We start from the raw sequence: 17,637 nt of genomic DNA on the forward strand, positions 1-17,637 counted from the left end.
TAACCCTGTGATGAGCAACAATTCATTATGGAGCACAAAGCGCATGTGAGAAACAATGTTTCCAACTGTGAAACATTGCTAAACCAGAGTTGTTAACACTTCAATAGAGGAATTACAGCTCAGTGCTTTTGGTACTGTGAAGTGGGGATTGCATGGTGGTTATTTGCTTTAACTACATAGCACTCAAGATGCGCTGTGGTAAATCTGAGAAAAGCAGCAACTGGCAAGTGCTGGCAGAGTAGTGGAGAAAACAACAGCACTATGTTGGCTAAGGTGACATGGCATCTTGAATCGGAAGTTGGCAGCTGAGAACAACGCACTTCACATTCGCTTTGCAACAAAATCTGGCAACAAGCAACCTTGGGTGTCGCACCAGCCGCATCGTTGAAATCGCAGTCGTGTGAAATGATCCTTTGCGATGCGTACGACTGCACCGATTTTTTTTTTTCGCTCCTTTTGTTATGCTCGTATGCAATGGTTAGGTATCATTGCTACTTTTTTCCTTATTCAAACTATCATCGCTCGCAGAGAGTTGCACAATTTCCACAAATGGTGATGAAATAGTTGCCGCAATTCTTTGCTGCTATCAGTTACATTAGAAAATGGTTAGCTGGATATGTTAGATCTATATGAGCAACTTTAAATTGTATTTGAGATGAAACATTACTCGAAAAGGATAAGATGTGAAGGAATTTTGTGCTTGAAATTTATTATTAGGCACTAATGCTAAAAATAAAAGAAAAAGAATGCAAGAACAAGTGAAACCAGCCAGAGCAACATCTGGTTGTGTGATGTGCAAGAGGTGATTGCAGCTTTCACAAAATGCCTGATGTATGATTTAAAGTCAGCGCTTTTCTCTTGGAAACAACTGGTAAAGACTTGACTGTGTAGCAGTACTTAAGGCCTCTGAAAAGAAATAGGACTATAACAAAGCATTATAAGAAAATGTTTACTTGTTATTGGCACATAGGAAGTAGCAGCTAAAGGAATTTACAGACTTAAATATCATACGAAGTCCTTTTGGTCTCACAGCTGGATCAGTTTCTCTGGAGGTCAGTATGGTAAAATTAATGTCAAAATCAGCCTTATTAATACGCACCAGTCATATTTCGGTTTTGGTATTTTAAGTGCTTCAGTTTATGCTAACAGTAGTTGAGTAAATGAAGAAACTGTTTAGTGAAATATAAATTTTTCTTCTTGTGTCAATTTAAGTTCAGCTGAAGCTGGTGAATCTTGTATCATCTCCAGTAGGCACAAAGTAGCAGCTGAATTTTTGTATATAGTATATTGAGTCATTTTTACCACAAGGTCGATTGAAATGGGTTGCGAAGCTTCGGCCGATAAGCAGTCCAGAACCAATTGTCACTGACATCAGCAAGGGCGGTTATGGGAGCAGTGATTGAAGTGTGAGTAGGTGAGGAGGGAACAAACATTCCTAAAAAAATGTATTTAATCATAAACAGGGCACAACTTGATCTCATTCAATGAAAATAGTATTCCTAATAAATTTTTTGTACATATCATCAGAAGTAAAAAATATACCTCTTTATCACTTTATCATGGGCAATAAGCAGCACTTTTTCAGCACTTGCTAAGGAAAGGGCCATTCACTACGCTATCAAGTGAAATGCAATGCAGCTCCTGTAGTGTGCTGAAAGGCACGCTTGTAAAGTCCAACCAATACTATACGCCCCCTCTCACATGTTGGGTTGTTTGTCAGAGTTATGGTGGCGTTCTATTTGCGAGGTATGTTTCATCGTCACTTTGTGTTCATTCAGGAGTAGTGAGTTACAAATGCCAGATAATTGTTTAATTTAGCTGCTTTCGTTCAGCTGCACTGGCTGATGGACTCGGCATCGAACACTGCGACCAACACTCAAAGTTTTTTATGTCCCACAAAGAAACAATGTTCTGTTCGTTGGTGCAACAGTGATACAACTGGCGTTTCGCTGCATTGCTTTCTGCACTAAAAGTTCAAAACAGGGATCGAGTCGAATTGCGGGGCATATGAAAGTACTGCTCTAAAGGCAGGCTACATAAATAAATTTCACACCTTTGACAGCAAATATTATGTCACTTCTTTTTTTAAAGTAAATGATACATTATTTTTTGTTCTGCCTGTAGTATTACATCATCACACAGATAGCACTAAGCCCCATGAACTGTCAATGAACCACCATATTTTGAATTTTTGGGCTTCTATTGAGGCTTCACTACCAGGTGCATTCACCTTGTTTACCATTTCAACCATCACAACCAGAAAAAAATTTCTGCAGTACAATAGGCATAGTCAACCATATAGGACTGTATGTGTGTGTATCGAAGGTAAAAATATTATTGCTTTACACGCATATTGTTGCAGAGAAAGCAAATCTATATGCGACAGCTTGCCTTGTGACTTGCTTCTTCATTTTCCCTTATTGTTTTCGTTTTTTCAAATGTGTTTTCAAATGGCTGGTAACTGCTGGCATTTCTTGGGATAGTAGAAAAAAGCATGTGATCGATGAATACATAAGCTTCTGTAGATGTTTATTAAGTGCTGAAGGCCAAAAGCTTTACGATTGGTTACATAAAATACAAAGAAAACAACAAAATACAGTGAGTAAGATAGTATGGCTTTTGATTCTACAATTTTAGCCAGTAATCATCATCGTCATATGATTTAGGCTCACTGCAGGAGGAAGGCCACTTGCAGAGATGTAAAGTTACTCCTGTCTTGCATCAGCCAGCTCAAACTCTGCAACTCTTATCTTATTTCACCACCTAATTCTGTGCTGTGCTTCTGTTTTCATTGCCACTCATCCTGTTATTCTACTATGCTGCCAGTTTTCTGCACGAGGCATGACATGTCCTGCCCAGCTTGAGTCTTCCTCTCAATATATACTAGAATATCAGCTGCGTCTGTTCACTCTCCAATCCATACTGTTACCTTCCCATCTCTTAGCATTACAACTACGATTTTTTATTCCACTGCTCGTTGTGCAGTTCTTAGCTTCTTAATCTCTATCTTCCAGGTTTCAGCCCCATAGGTTAGTACTGGTAAAATGCTTTTCAAGAATGCCGTTATGCTGTTGGTCTTGACTTGAGAGTGCCGGCTATATGCACTCCCACCCATTTTTAGTATTTGTCACAAAATTGCTGTATCATGATTTGGGGTCCCCCGTGACTGGTACTTACTTGGCTTATGTAAATGTACTCTTGCACAGCTTCTAAAGGCTTACCACCAGTCGAGAGCTCTAGTTCACTTGCCTCGCTATTGAACAGTACCTTACTCTTCTGCATATTAGTCTTCGAACCCACCTGTAGACTTCACCAAATAGGTCTCCAATAATTCATTGCAAGTTATCTCCAGCATTTCTGAATAGGAGAGTGTCATTTGCAAACCGCAAGTTGTCTCTGACATACTTGGAAGTCGTGAGACATTGCATATAAAGAGTTGCAAGCTTTTTGAGTGCAATATCCTCGCCAATTTCTGTCATAGTGACTGTTATTCCATCTTATTCTGCTGCTTCTCCCCTGTAGGTTTCTTGAGAAGCCCTTCTAACCTCATCCCTAGTTACACATAGAACTTCAATTTCTGCTTTGCAATTACGTCCTATCTTTAATACATACCGTATGTGGTTGTTCTGGGCACTTTACAGTTAAGTGTAGGATTCTTCCACTGCTCTTATTATTAGTATATCATTGCAATTACTTATGATATTGCGCCGCTTATCTTTGACTATATGCATGTTCCTGTTGATGGCAAGTCTGATTTTATGCTTCCTCAATCTATTCCTGTGTTATAATTTGGAATGTCATGTGTCCTCTTGTTGATCAGTTTTTGCAGTTTAGCCAACATTACGTGATGATTGGAATTGGAGACTTTTATGCTCTGGTGTGTTCCTTTATTAGGTCCTTTGCTGCTTGGCACAGCTTGTTTCTCTCTTCGAAATTTGGAGATGTCTTGCAGCTCACTGGGCTTTTATTACTGCACTTTAGTATACAGAACACTTCTACATCCTGCACAATGCTGCAGTTGTCAGAAAGTATGAAATATTTAATTTCTTGCTACCTTGTTTGTTTTCCAGGTCTACTTTATTACTGTTTTCAAAATAAGGTATTCATTATTCATAATTATTCCCTTCCACAAACTCTGTTAGCTTATCTTTTCTACTATTTCTAGAGTCAATATCATTGTTCCCATTTGCCTGTCCTCCAGCTTTCCATTTCCCTGCATTTGCATTGAAATTGCCCATGACTACAGTACACGAAGTAGCTTAAGAGAATGTGTTGCTGAGCTACTTAGTTCATACTTTCAGGTTTTATTTGCATTTGTTAAAACTTGCAAGTATGAACCAACTACAACTAGCCCAGCAACACATTCTTTTAAGCTACATTTGTTCTACAGTAGGCCCTGCTATTTGTTTTCCTTCATGACTGTCATGCATGAGCTTTGCGAAGTGCTCGGCAAGGTAAAGGTTCGTTCATTCGTGCTGTTCGCTTACATCAACAGTAATCATCGATGGTTTCTGCACAATTCTTCTTTTCTTGCAATGGCCCCAATGCTGTTATTTATATACCAGTAATTTGAAATTGTCAGCAAGTCCAATAAGATGCTGTTAACTTTTGAAAGCGAATATGTCGATGGTCGGACTCCAGAAAGAAGAAAAAGCATTTGTGTGCTCTCTCTGAGCCTCTTATTTGCTCGCTAGTTCGTTCAGGCTGTTTGCTCTCATTAACAGTTGTCAGTGGTTTCTGCACGTTTTTTAATTTCACAATTTATGGTATATATTTATATTAACAATTGGGTGAACATATTGGAAGACATTTTTTATTTCACAATTTATGGTATGTGTTTATATTAAGAACTTCATCGAACATACTCGAAGGCGACTCCACTGCATTTTATTCTTCTAGAGCGCTATCATAGGTGGTAGTCCTGATACAGACATCCCCCTCCCTCCCACCTTCCCCCATGCGGCCTAGCTTATTGCCGATGAAAATGAGAAGTCTTGCGTTTGCCAACCCAGACAAGGAGCGCACCTGTTATCAGCTCCACTAGGCATCTAGGTAGGCGTGCCACAGCTGTAAATTACCAGTTGTCCATTGCGAGTGTTTGCAGCAGACATGCTGCAAACACATGCATGTGGTAGCGAATAGCGTAGCGTATGTAATCACTGAAGTGATTATATACGCTACGCATCACATCTGTACATATATATGCCATGCATAGGATGCAATGTCTGCCGTGTGTGGAAGTGCAGTGGGCAGTTCTCTTCTTTAGGACCTTCTGCCATGCACAGGTGGGATATTCAGCCAGCTCAAGTTTTCAAAGCACATGCGATCAGAAAATACATAAACTATGGTGTATGCATCAGCTTAAGGTGTTACAGCTTTGGGTTAATCATAATGTTAACATATCAGAAAAGATGTTTCTATTTCTTGGAGACTGAAAGACGAATTTCCAGGAGGCCGTCTAATAATGTGTGCTGAAATAAGGTCCGGTCGTGACAACCTTGGGCGGTCCTTGGTAGGATGACCTAAAATATTAAGTAAATTTAAGGGGACACTAAAGGCAAATACGAAGTCAACGTGGACTGTTCAGATACCATTCCAGAAACCTTGCAACGCCTGTTTCGTGCCAAGAAAAGACTTAGTTTACTAGAAAATTGCATCTTAAGGGGCCGAATACATTTATCGCAATTCAGACTTCCCGCCACCGAACCGAAGGAGTGGTGACATTGCGTATGCTATTATTACCCTTTGCTGCCGTCGATGAGTGAAACGGCGCCTGACAGATGGCGGGACCGAGCCAAGACAGGTAGAAGAGGCAATTGGAAGATTGGTGGAAGAAAAGTAGGGAAACGAGAAAAAACGGAGACATACGAAAGCAAAGTTTGCAATAGGGGGTCAGAAAATTTGGTTGTGGGAGTCCATAGTACTTTTTTTTTCTGCTCTTTTTTTTTAACCTAGGTAGGACATTAGGCAGTATAATAGCAAGAGCTTGGTAGCGCAATCCACCACCCCGTTTCAAAGGGAACGCTCATAACATCCATCCATCCATCCATCCAGATAAAGCCCCTAATGATCTAAAAGTAACAACATCTCCTCTCTCCTCCTCCTATGCCGGCACTCCTTCTCTTGGCTCCTCCTGGGTGCCGACAGTGGCGGCACCAAGGCCCAGTACAGCTAGCAGATGCTCCCAACATTCGCCCCTGCAGGCGCGCAGTGAATTGCGCGCCTGAAGGATTTGGTTGTTGCATTTACGACAGGAGAGGTTCATAAATGAGTTGCTCCAATAACTGCCGGTATCCATGTGGCACTGCTTTATCGAAGCTCCTTCCACTGTGATTGCGGTGTCAGTGGTGGCGGTGGTGTGCGCAAGCGAGCTAAGGGAGTGTTTCTTCTCGAACAGGGCCTTTTCATCAGCTTCATTTGAACCTCAACACCACCAAGAGAAATTGGAACAACATATGCTTTGTATGTGGATATTTACCTTTTGCTTTCTTAAAACAGACATGGGGTCTAGGGTTTATATGAACCGATGGTGGTGTACTACTTCCATAATATATTCTGTCAAAGGCACGTTTGCTCTTACTACAAAAAGGCTTGGTAGTAATGCATCTGGCCTTAATTTCTTGATGCCATAATTTCAAAGGATTTGGCTTTCAAATCGGTCTTCGCTGAAATAATCCTAAGATGAATAAACTAAGATTTGTTATGGCACAGCGTATTGAGAAATGATGAAAGGCACGGAAGAAAATACACACCGTGACATTTCACAAATAATTTCGAAAATAAGAACCGTTGATATGTCAGCCCCGGCGTGTGCGTGGCCATAACAATTTTATCAACATCCAACGTTGAAAATGGTCTGTCATTGCGCGCCCCTTTGTTAGAGATTTCTTTTAACCGGCCTATCTGCGTTAAAAATGTTTCAACCAGCTTAGATTTGCACGACATCTTTGAACCCAATATAATTTCGGCTGTGTTTCGCAGATGTCTGCATTCTGATTTATTATGCGCGCAGAAATGGTGTACTCAAGATATAGCTGCCGTTACTGTGTCTAGGCACAGTAACTGCTGACTTTGGTAACAACCCCGCAAATACATATAAGTGCACCATTGTCCGCTACATAAAAGCCAGACCTGAACTGCGAGTAGCATGAACAGCAGGGGCTCAAATGATGAGAACCGCCGTTTCAGTCTCGAGTTCGTCGGTGAAGTCCAGATAAAAAAAAAAAAAAAAACAGAAAAAAAGTATAGCAATGTGCGTCACTTCAGTAGGCAATACACATCACTGAACGGTGGGTAGAACTAACATAGGAAGTACAACTTTCGTGTCTAAGCTCAGCAACAGTTTCAACTACAACAAAACGAGTTCGCCAAGCAATGTGCACAATATCATAATGAAGCCTGCCGAACCAGAAGCGTGAACGGCGAGGCTCAGACATGAAGCACGGCTTTCGTAGCAGCGAAGCACGGCTTTTGTACAACCATGCCGAACGTTTATTTAGTGCGAAGAAAGGCTGCAGACGCTCGTGCTTCTCACCAAATTGTCCGAAAAAATACGGGCGACTTCTTATGAACAGCCACTTTCCTGACAAAGGTGCGGGTCCCGCCCATTTTCTAAGTTTGCCGGGCCGATCCTGTACAGCGAAATCTTTCGGTGAGCCGCGTTGCTTCTTCCTGATAGAATACCGAAAAGTCTTTTGCCCTAGCCTCCTCCGTTGTTGCACTCAAAAGCACAACATAGGCTAGCGAAACGGCGCTAGCGAGACGCTTCCTGCCAAAAACCAACCGAAGCGTGATTTCGATATCCGGGAATGGCACCAGTATCTGCTACGGACCAAAAAAGCGAGTGCTAGCACGTGACCACGGCGCTTCGACCAATAGGAAGGTCGACTCTCCGGAGGCACGGCAGGCAAGAGAGAATGCAGCAAAGTTCATATGGAGTCGTTACTTGACAGAGCGGTGACCACATTATAGATAGACCGTTGGGGCATCCCGCAACATCACATGGAAGTTGAATTCTCTGCTACTTGCAGGTTGTGCAAGTTTCGCGAGCCAACAAAACCAGCGCAGCACTACGCGATGACGAAAGTACTGTAAAATGCGAAGACATGGGCGGCGCGGAGTCGAGTGAAAATGAAACTTTTCGACCACCTGTGTCGTTGTCAAGGGTAATTTCAGTGAGCTCTATCATCTAAAAATGAAATAGAGGTGAACAAGTAGCACTTTATTTTGTCTTATACAATGCGAGGATGTTTTTTGCAACGAGTGGTTGAGTACTAGTGACGAAATTCGACTGAGGAGTGCTTTCGTCATCGGGCAAGCACTTGAATGTCCCGGGGAAGTCTCTCTCTATTCATGACCTGTGTTTATGTCAATTTCTCGATTATTAAGGCTCTGTCTGCGATAATATTGGTGCCTTGGAGATTCTCGAGCACAAATCTATCATTTTAGCTTGAATTAATATTTGCCTTTATTGTCCCTTTGCAGACAGTAGACACGTTGCCATACGGCACACCATCTTCTGATTGACGTTTCGAGAAATATTTTGTATGCTGATTCCACATCCCAATCATATCCGTGATATCGCGTTTTTCAGACTTTGCTGACTAGGATGTCATTTGGACGTCCACCGGTAATATTCATTTGGATGTGGGATGTGTATGTGTGGGACATTGATGGTACTTTTTGTCATCTGGGTAGGACATACGATGGACATCCAAGGTAGGATATCCTATCGAAGACGTCACAGGGATATTGCAACTGGACATTTTTCGGCCCAGTCATTAATAGTTGTCCTTTGGCAGCCTTTGTTTTTGTCTCCTCAGGACAGAATTGCGTTTTTTCATGTGATCAAATTACAGGCCGAGGCTAGGTATCTGCAGCTCATGTGTACATCATACTTTGTGTATTCTTGACACAATTTACTTTGAAAAATTCAATATAGTTCAGTATGCCGCTTAGACCTGACGGAAGGCCCGGAAAAATGAGTGCACTGCACTTCAGTGTGCGCGCATGTACACATACGTGTGCATGCAATGTATCCGATATGGCTGTGTGGGCATTCTGCTTGTTAGATTTTTCACATAGTCTGCTGCGAACGGAATATTCATTATAGCAAACACTATGCAATAGGCCCTGACACGTCCATGCAATGTACGCAACATGTCCCAGTGATGTACCTCGCGCATATGCAAGGTATGTCTGCAGGGCATAAAGTGTAACCAAACAATCGGGTCAGGGATGTCTGCTGGATGTGTATTCAACACATTCATGGGGATATCCATGTCTGGACAGTGGCTGTCCATGGCATGTCCATTGGATGTCATTGCATGCAGTTATTGGGGTCTTTGTTTCAATACTCTTCCTCTGTATGCAAAATTAACATACTGAGTCAAATTTGATTATGAATACTGTCGCCAGACGATTTTTCAAAGTTTTTTCAGTAACTTCCGTGTAATCTGGAAGTCTAGAAAAACGAACTTGGGCAGAAAAATGATTTTCATTGCTTTTTACAGTGCCAGCAGTACGGAAAACTTAATTGTTCCCTGTGAGGGCGCTTTTCTGATATCGTAATAATTGAGACCGTGGGGGCGTTTCGCGCTCGCTATGTGCACAACCCTATGTGCGTCATGCATCATCACGAAGTGTAGGTATGCGCACGCAACCGTGACTGTGCAACGCTTTCAGATGAGGCTCTCTTCGCGAATTCAGTTTACATATTTCTGCCTACATGGGAAGATACGCCTTTCTGCCCAATAAGCGCACAAACAATCTCTGTTCACGGTATATATACTTGATGGCAGATCGGAGCCGATCTCAGTTTCTCTGCAATTGCCAGTCTAGCCCGTGTGTGTAATCTCGCAACTGTTTGCGGAATAGTTCTACTGGTCCGAACATAGTGGCGGCAAGCTTAGAGTGGTGTCGAATTTCCACCAAGGCAACTAGGCAGGCTATGCAGCTAGGCCTAACCAGCACTGCTTTGTCAGTACCCAGCGGCGAAAGTTCTGGTTTGGTGCTCGAGTCAATGAAAATCGTGTTAGCGGCCATACGACATTCCTGAAGCAGCGAAAGCGCTTCGCCAACGAGAATGCGGCTCTGGCTTGGCACCAGTATGCTCCCTTGTTGCCTGCCGCCTGAAAAGAAACCGAAAGCGACACTGTCCCGTTGTGTAAGCAATTAGCCCACACACAGCGACCCATCGGGTGCCCAGTGGCGCTGAAGAAGCTTGAGGTATAGCGAAAAAAGATAATAATAATAATATTGTCACAACAGCGCTCGAAGAAACAGGCTTAGCTAGGGCCACTGTGCCAACACAGCCGCTGGGCCACGCTATGTCGCTTTCCCTGGTGGGGAAAAATGACGTTTGAAGACTTCATTGTTTTCAAAAGCCCGAGTAGCTCTTGCTGCGCAGAGTGGGCATACATTTATGATATTTTGCTAAAAGGTGGCAAGATGATAGCAGAGTTCGGCGCAGTTGGCGTAGCTGTAACATTGCTGAAATTTAATAAAGCTACTCCTGTATGTGTGTGTGAAAACTTAAAAGTATGCCGAATTTTTACGTGTTTCATTGCTGATTCAATTACCTCTTATAATTATTTTACAATGACTGCTACTTCTTATTTAACAGAATTATTCAATGCACCCTGCTATGTCCTTATGTATTAAAAATCCTACCCCATCTTCTTACCTGGAAGGCTTTTGAAGCACAGGACATGCCCATTTGTCAGAACTGTATATGCCTCACCTGTTCTCCTAACCTCGTAAATCCTAATGACTTCCCATGGGTAATGCACGATAATTCCTCACGTAGCCCTGGTTAATCTGGTTAACATCTGTGCATTTCACCTCTTGTTTTCCCTCCCTCCTCAAGTAGCCCTGCAAAGCTACAGAAGAACTTCAGTTTGGCCTAGTTGGTGTTTACTGCATATCATATTGACTGCAAATGAAGACGGGGACAGCGAAGAGAACACAGAAACACAAAACGGGCAGTCCTGTTTCACCGTGCTGGTAGCCAGCGTCCGAGCGTAAGCGAACTCAAGCCCACTTCGCAATGCCAGCACGCCTAGGGGCAAGCGCATACAACACACGCTAACAAACTCCTCTGTAGTGCCTAGGCACAGTCATACATTCAAGGAGCAAAACCACATTTTCCCTCTTGCACCCACTGTTACTCTGGCATACGTGCAAATGTCCGGTGCCCGCGCAAGTGCCATGCCCTGCTGTACCTGCTACCACTTGTAAATACGCTACCTGGATCGGGAAGTGCCATGGAGGAAAGAAACTTCCTTCCTCCATGGGAAGTGCCCACTCCTCCATCATGCTTTTCAGAAAGAGCACGGTTTCTGGCTGTGTGAGCGTCTGCCATTTCTGTACATGCCAGTGCGTGCACATGCAAAATAAGCTGTCCATGACGTAGCATGTTACCGACAAGTAGCTTTCATTAGCACGCGATGTCCAACTGTCTGTCGTTATTGAAATTGCTTCTACTCCACTGTCAATCACTGCCTGAAGGCTGCTTATCAAGTTTTGTTTCTTCGAAGCATAGAGCTCCGGAATTATTGCTCTGGAAAACATTGTTCGCGACGGCACAACGTACTCGGGAATAGCAGCGTTCATAGCGACCACAAAGCTCGGCTCCTCAACAACACTGTAAGAATGCATCCCGCGCACTATGAATCTGGCAATAGCCTTTGTCATTTCGTGTGCTTTTGGTGCCGTATGTTTTAGCTTCGGCTTGAAACGGTCAGCTGCTGAAGGCTGTTGCGCGTCAGGCTTAGGGACAGCAGTAGACTTCACGCCTTTCCGTACACAACATTCTTTTTCATATGCTACGAATACATCCGGGTGCTTCTTTAAATGTGTCGCCAGAGTCGTCGTAGTCCCCATTGGCGTCTTCGGAATAGCATGGCATTTGAGACACTGAGCTTCCTGGCCTCACAAAAAAGTTCCATATAGGGTTGGCACCCGTGGAAGCATTGGCCATGTCACTTGACTGATTGAAGCAACTGATGCACACTGAAGTTCAAGCGTGCAATGTGATCAACACCTGCTCACTGCACGCGTGCCACATGGTAACCAAACAATGAAACGCGACCCTTGACTACCTTAACGAACGTGCGCGTGTGATAGCTATGACAACGCCATAGAATAAAGAACCAACTTTAGAGAAGGGAAACTGTACCTTCCGCAGTGGTTCGAAAATAAGCAGCGGCAGCGCATGGAACTTGCTTAGGTGGACGCCAGATGGCGCTGCTCAACCCAGAAGCAGAAGTCTTTTTTTTTTTTTTTAAGCAAAACCCAATATGGGGGGGGGGGGGGGGGGGCCTGCTTTTTGCCGGTAGCGTGCGCTGGTACGCGCCGTGCTTGCCCTGCTGGCTATGCGGCATGCCTCAATACCTTGGCTGCCGCGTAGCTGGTGCGTTCTAATTGCCAGGAGACCAAAGAGCCTCTCCTGACGCCCATACAAACAAGCCACAAGTAAGTGAACAGAACGTGTGACTTTATTAGCAGAAGATAAGCAGTGTACATTCTCATGCAATAGCAGAAATAAAATTTGCATGTTGAGATATGCTGGAATCATTGATGCGAGCTTGTAAATGGCTCACCATCGTTGTCGCACATGGCAGTCTGGTAACGAGCAACAAGCAGATTGGACAGAGCGTCGCTCCTGTTTGAACCGACATGTCCATTGAAGATGAGCAACTTCCATTGCGATGCTATTGAGTGACGCAGGCACCTGCTGCCGCAACCAACACAGCGACATGGACTACCCAGCATTTTAGCGTTAACTCCTTTCCAACCTGCACATTTATTTTCTTTCGAGGGCCGCTAATGTGTGGCTCACACTTGGTGTCCCACTTTGTCTGAATATGGGCAAGTCGCTTTCGTGGGCATCACCTTCGGCAGCCATTTTTGCGGGCCTTTCCACCCATGCGACTATCAACTTCATACACTTTGAACCATGTAAGCACGTATGCTGGTCTCCGTTTTGAGCAAATCATGGCCGAGGTAGGCCACAAGCACAATTTGCCCATGGCTGCAGCAGGAAAGAATGAACGGGGAGCACCAGTTACGGTCTGTATACTGGGAGTCTGTGTCGCTGTGTGAACTGCAGGAGCAATGCTTACTTCGAGAGACTACTTACCAATGCAACCGACCAGGCCCCCACCTCCGAGAAACGTAACACGGCTGCCCCACAACCAAGTGGGGCACCAAAACCAGATTCTGCAATCAATCACTTCAGTGTAGCTTGCGCAAAGACCCAGGCTATCGAGGAAGAAGAGCAATTATCAACAAGACTAGGAATATGGAAAATGAGAAAGCCTGCATTCAAGAGAGAAGCCACTCTGCTCTGCAAGCATTGAAGGCTAAAAACATCAAGAAAAGTAAAATGGTGCATAGTACATGGTGCATAGGTTAATGCAAAACACATGCCACCGCTGCACCAGCTATTTCAGGAGAGGAATTGTCCATGACAACATACACTAGAAGATACTGCTACAGATATGTTAAGCTATTAGACAGTGACTGGTATTAAGTATCAGCGAAGAATCGGTTGACCTTTATGTTTGGATGAGGATGAATGATCTCTAACGAGAATGGGCAATGAAAAAGCTTGCATTTATAGAAGAAAAATTACATTTGGCACAAATGGAATTGACATGGCCACGAAGCTGATTAAGGGCAAACTGACGGAACTCTTTTGGCCAGCGTCGTCCGTGCTTCGTCAGAAGTTGCAGGTGCATCTGAAGACGAAGAATTTCTTGAAAGTCCTTTTTGAGTTACCTGGATGGCTCAGCCAAATCTCCGTGCTGGCGGAATGGTGGCTGAAGCTCATTTCAGTCTTGACACAGTCCTCTGCAGACTTGATATCACATCCAAATTCTTCTGCATGCGCTTCTTTGTGGTGTAAAAGCCTTGCAAATTTGGCTCCAGCCCCTTCCTGTTGGTGTAGATTGGAGCTCCTGTGATGACCAGGATGTGCTTGGCATAGACTCTGTTGGGGCAGAACGGTGACACATGAGATACAGCACAGATTAGCCAAACTCATGTGTGTTTTCAGCACTTACAGCAGCACTTACTTACTTACAGCAACTGAGATCCTGACTGCACATATGTAATGCAGGATCTATTTCGTTAACTTGTTCGTGCCTGTAAGTTAATGAGACTGATATTATATAATGATTCAAGCAGCGGTGTTAAACGACTCACCGTTATTGCTGTTGTCAGCCTCAGCAAAATCCAGCTCCCGTTTCGATGCAGACATGTTCCAAATGGCTCACGACCAAAACCCAACTTTCATGCTTACATGTCCACTTGCAAACATGTCACTTCACCCCAAGTTAAATAATGTGACACATCGAAGCACAATACACTAGTTTTAGCAACAAAGAAGCAACCAGTCCGAGTGTACGAATGAATGAATCCGTGCCGCTGTGCACTCGAAAATACCGGTAAAATTTTAAAATCCAGGCCAGAGGTCACGTGAAAGATTGATGATGCTGAATGCTATTTGCGTTTATAATGACGAAAAAACAATAAACTTGCAAAGAGTACAATATCTCATAAGCAATGATAATTTTGCCCTCTTTTTTTATGTAATAAAAATGCTTTGATAATTGTAAGAGAAAGTTTGTAAGATAAAATGGATGGATGGATGGATGGATGGATGGATGGATGGATGGATGAGTGAGGCTCAACCCTTTGAATAGGGTGGCGCCGGTGCACGCCACCTAGCCTTGAATAGTACTATATGCATGCATACCTATGTATTTACTCCTTTACTTTTGCGTTGATATTATCCACCAATCAGATAGCCTCCATTTAGTTATTTCTACCTGTTCAAAGTCTGTTTTACTTTCACTGTCTTTTAAACTCAAAGCTTTGAATAGTTCCCCGTTAAATTCAACTGCAGGGTGAAGTTGTTTACAAGCAAGTATCAGCTGTTCAGCCATTTCCTCCTCCTCTCCACACGCCCCACACAACAAGTCTATCTCCTGGTATTTGGCTCGGTACGTTTTAGTCTGCAGTACACCTGTCCTGGCCTCAAACAATGAGCTTCCCTCAGAGTTATCGTAAATATTTTTTTTGGCTATTTCTTGCTTAAACGTCCTGTATGTCTCTAATGCTTATTTAGTTTGCATCTCTGTTTTCCACATACCTCTCTCTGTCTCCTTAACCTTTTTCTTGACGGATGATTCCTTACCTGTCCCCCAACTGCTGCCCAAGTATTTGCTTGACAATTTTCTAGTTCGCGTTTTCCACCTTGTGTCAACATTCCTCGTGTATAAGTAACTGAAAACCTTCCTAGCCCACCACATTTCCCCCATTTTTCTCAATTGCTCCTCAAGTGCTATCTTGCTACTAGCCTCTCTGTCCTCGAAAGAAGTCCATCCAAGATCCCCCTGCACCCCAAGATTTGGTTTCTTGCCATGTGCTCCCAGAGCGAGCCTACCCACACCACGTTGCCTAGTTTCCAACTGTGCCCGGGTCTCTGCTCTCATACATAGAACTGCATTGGCAAAAGTCAGGCCCAGAACCATTACCCCCTTCCATATCCCTCGTACTACCTCGTACCTATTGTAGTTCCACAGTGCCCTACTCTTCATAATCGCTGCACTTCTGTTACCTTTAGTCGTTACATATTTTTCGTACTCTGTCAGATACTCAATTCCATTATTTATCCACACCCCAAGATACTTGTACTTATTGACTATCTCAAGCGTGGCCTCCTGTATCTTATGCTCGCCATAAATATTATCATTAAAAATCATGACTGCTGATTTTTCTATGCTATACTTCAAGCCTAATCGGTCTCCTTCTGTACCACATATGTCCATCAATCCCGGCAGATCTTCTGTATTGTCAGCCATTAATACAATATCATCCGCATACATCAGTCTTGGTAATGACTGTTCAATCAATTTTCCTTGTTTGAAGAGTGATAGGTTGAAGCCGAGTCCGCTTTGCTGTATTTTAGCCTCTAATCCTTGTAGGTACAGCATAAACAACAGAGATGACAATGGGCACCCCTGCCTAAGCCCCCGCCGAATCATTACAGGCTCCGAAACCTGCTTTTCCCATTGTATAATCACCCGGTTACATATATAGATATCTTTTAAGAAATTGGTTACTCCATCTTGCACTCCTAAAGTTTCCAGAATTCCCCACAAGCACTCTTGAAGTACACTGTCATAGGCTCCCTTGATATACGAAAAAGCCAGCCTAGGGGTCTGTGTTCCTTTTCAGCTATTTCAATGCAGTGTTAGTGAGAACAGATTGTCTTCTAGCCTCCTATGCTTCTGGAACCCATTTTGTAGCTCTCCAAGCACCCCCTCATTCTCTAGCCATGCCTGCAGTCTGTCCTTTATAATCTGCATAACCACCCTGTAAACCACTGTCGTCACTGTTATAGGCCGGTAGTTATTTATGTCAGCTTTGTCCCCCTTTCCCTTATATATAATTCTCATCCTACTTAGCCTCCATTCGTCAGTTACTTTACCATCCATTAGCATATTGCTCACCACCTCCCTTAATGCTTTCTTAGATTTCAGGCCCAATTTCTTTATTAACATAATTGGAATACCATCCAGGCCTGCCGCTGTGCTACTTGGTACCCTCTTCTCGGCCCTTTCCCACTCTCTTTGTCCAAGCGAAAGCAGTGGATTGACCAGGCTATCCCCCTCCGACATATTGCATGTACCATTTCTCTGTTCTGTAAAATTTTCCCTCATCATGGTTCCTATATGCTCCATTGCCTCCTCTCCTAACCGAGTACCTTGAGCTGTTACTATATGCCTCGGCTCTAGGCTTGTCCTATTACCCAAGGAGTTCAGATGTTGCCAGAATTTTGTAGTTGCCTGTTTATCTGTTTTATTGCTTACTTCTGACAGCCATTGGGACCCTTTTGTCTTGATTTTCTCGTTGATCAAATAGGATGCTTCCCTTCTGCATTTTATGTAGTTCACCCATTTTCTCTCTACTTCTGCTTCAGGTTCTCCCTTACGTTTGGAATACCTGTGTTCCCTGGAGGCTTCCAGACGGTTCTTTATGGCCTTCTTAACCTCTTCATCCCACCAGCTCTTGAGTTTTTGTATGCCTTGCCTTGTTCTCCTTACTCGCACCTTACCTAGCTCACGCTCAAATAGTCTCATTAACTTTGGGTAAGGCCAATCAGTTTCAGTACCCTCTGATATTTCCTCTTCAATTTGTTTGGCCGCTATTTCCACTTGCTCTTCTGAGTAAAAAATCCCATCTGGCTGTTCCTCACACCTCGTTCGTGCTTTAGTTTCCCTCTTAAAACTCAACTTGATATGTTTGTGGTCACTACCTATACTTCTGGAGCCCTATTCATCTACAATCATGGCTCCTAATCTATCGTACATCCTATGTGACATTAACGCATAATCTATTGTCGAGTGTCGAGCCCCTACCTCCCATGTTATGATCCCGTCACACTTCTCAGTAGAGTTACAGACAACTAAGTTATGTCTCTCACACATATCCAGCAGCATGTTACCTGTGGAGTCTGTGTACCCATCCATATCTTCAACATACGCATTCATGTCTCCTAAAACAATTATCTCACATCCTTTTCCTAGCTCATTAATGTCCGCTGCTATACAGTCCAACATTTTTTTG

The 17,637-nt window shown here is 43.5% G+C and overlaps 1 protein-coding gene across 2 annotated transcripts in view; it reads left to right on the forward strand.

Annotated features, from left to right (window-relative positions):
• Positions 1 to 17,637, forward strand: part of mnd (L-type amino acid transporter minidiscs) — a 136,887-nt gene that overhangs the window by 97,826 nt on the left and 21,424 nt on the right. The gene's annotated exons all lie outside the window — the stretch shown is intronic.

Source organism: Dermacentor variabilis, chromosome 1 (genome assembly GCF_050947875.1).
Source record: "Dermacentor variabilis isolate Ectoservices chromosome 1, ASM5094787v1, whole genome shotgun sequence".
Taxonomy (NCBI): domain Eukaryota; kingdom Metazoa; phylum Arthropoda; class Arachnida; order Ixodida; family Ixodidae; genus Dermacentor; species Dermacentor variabilis.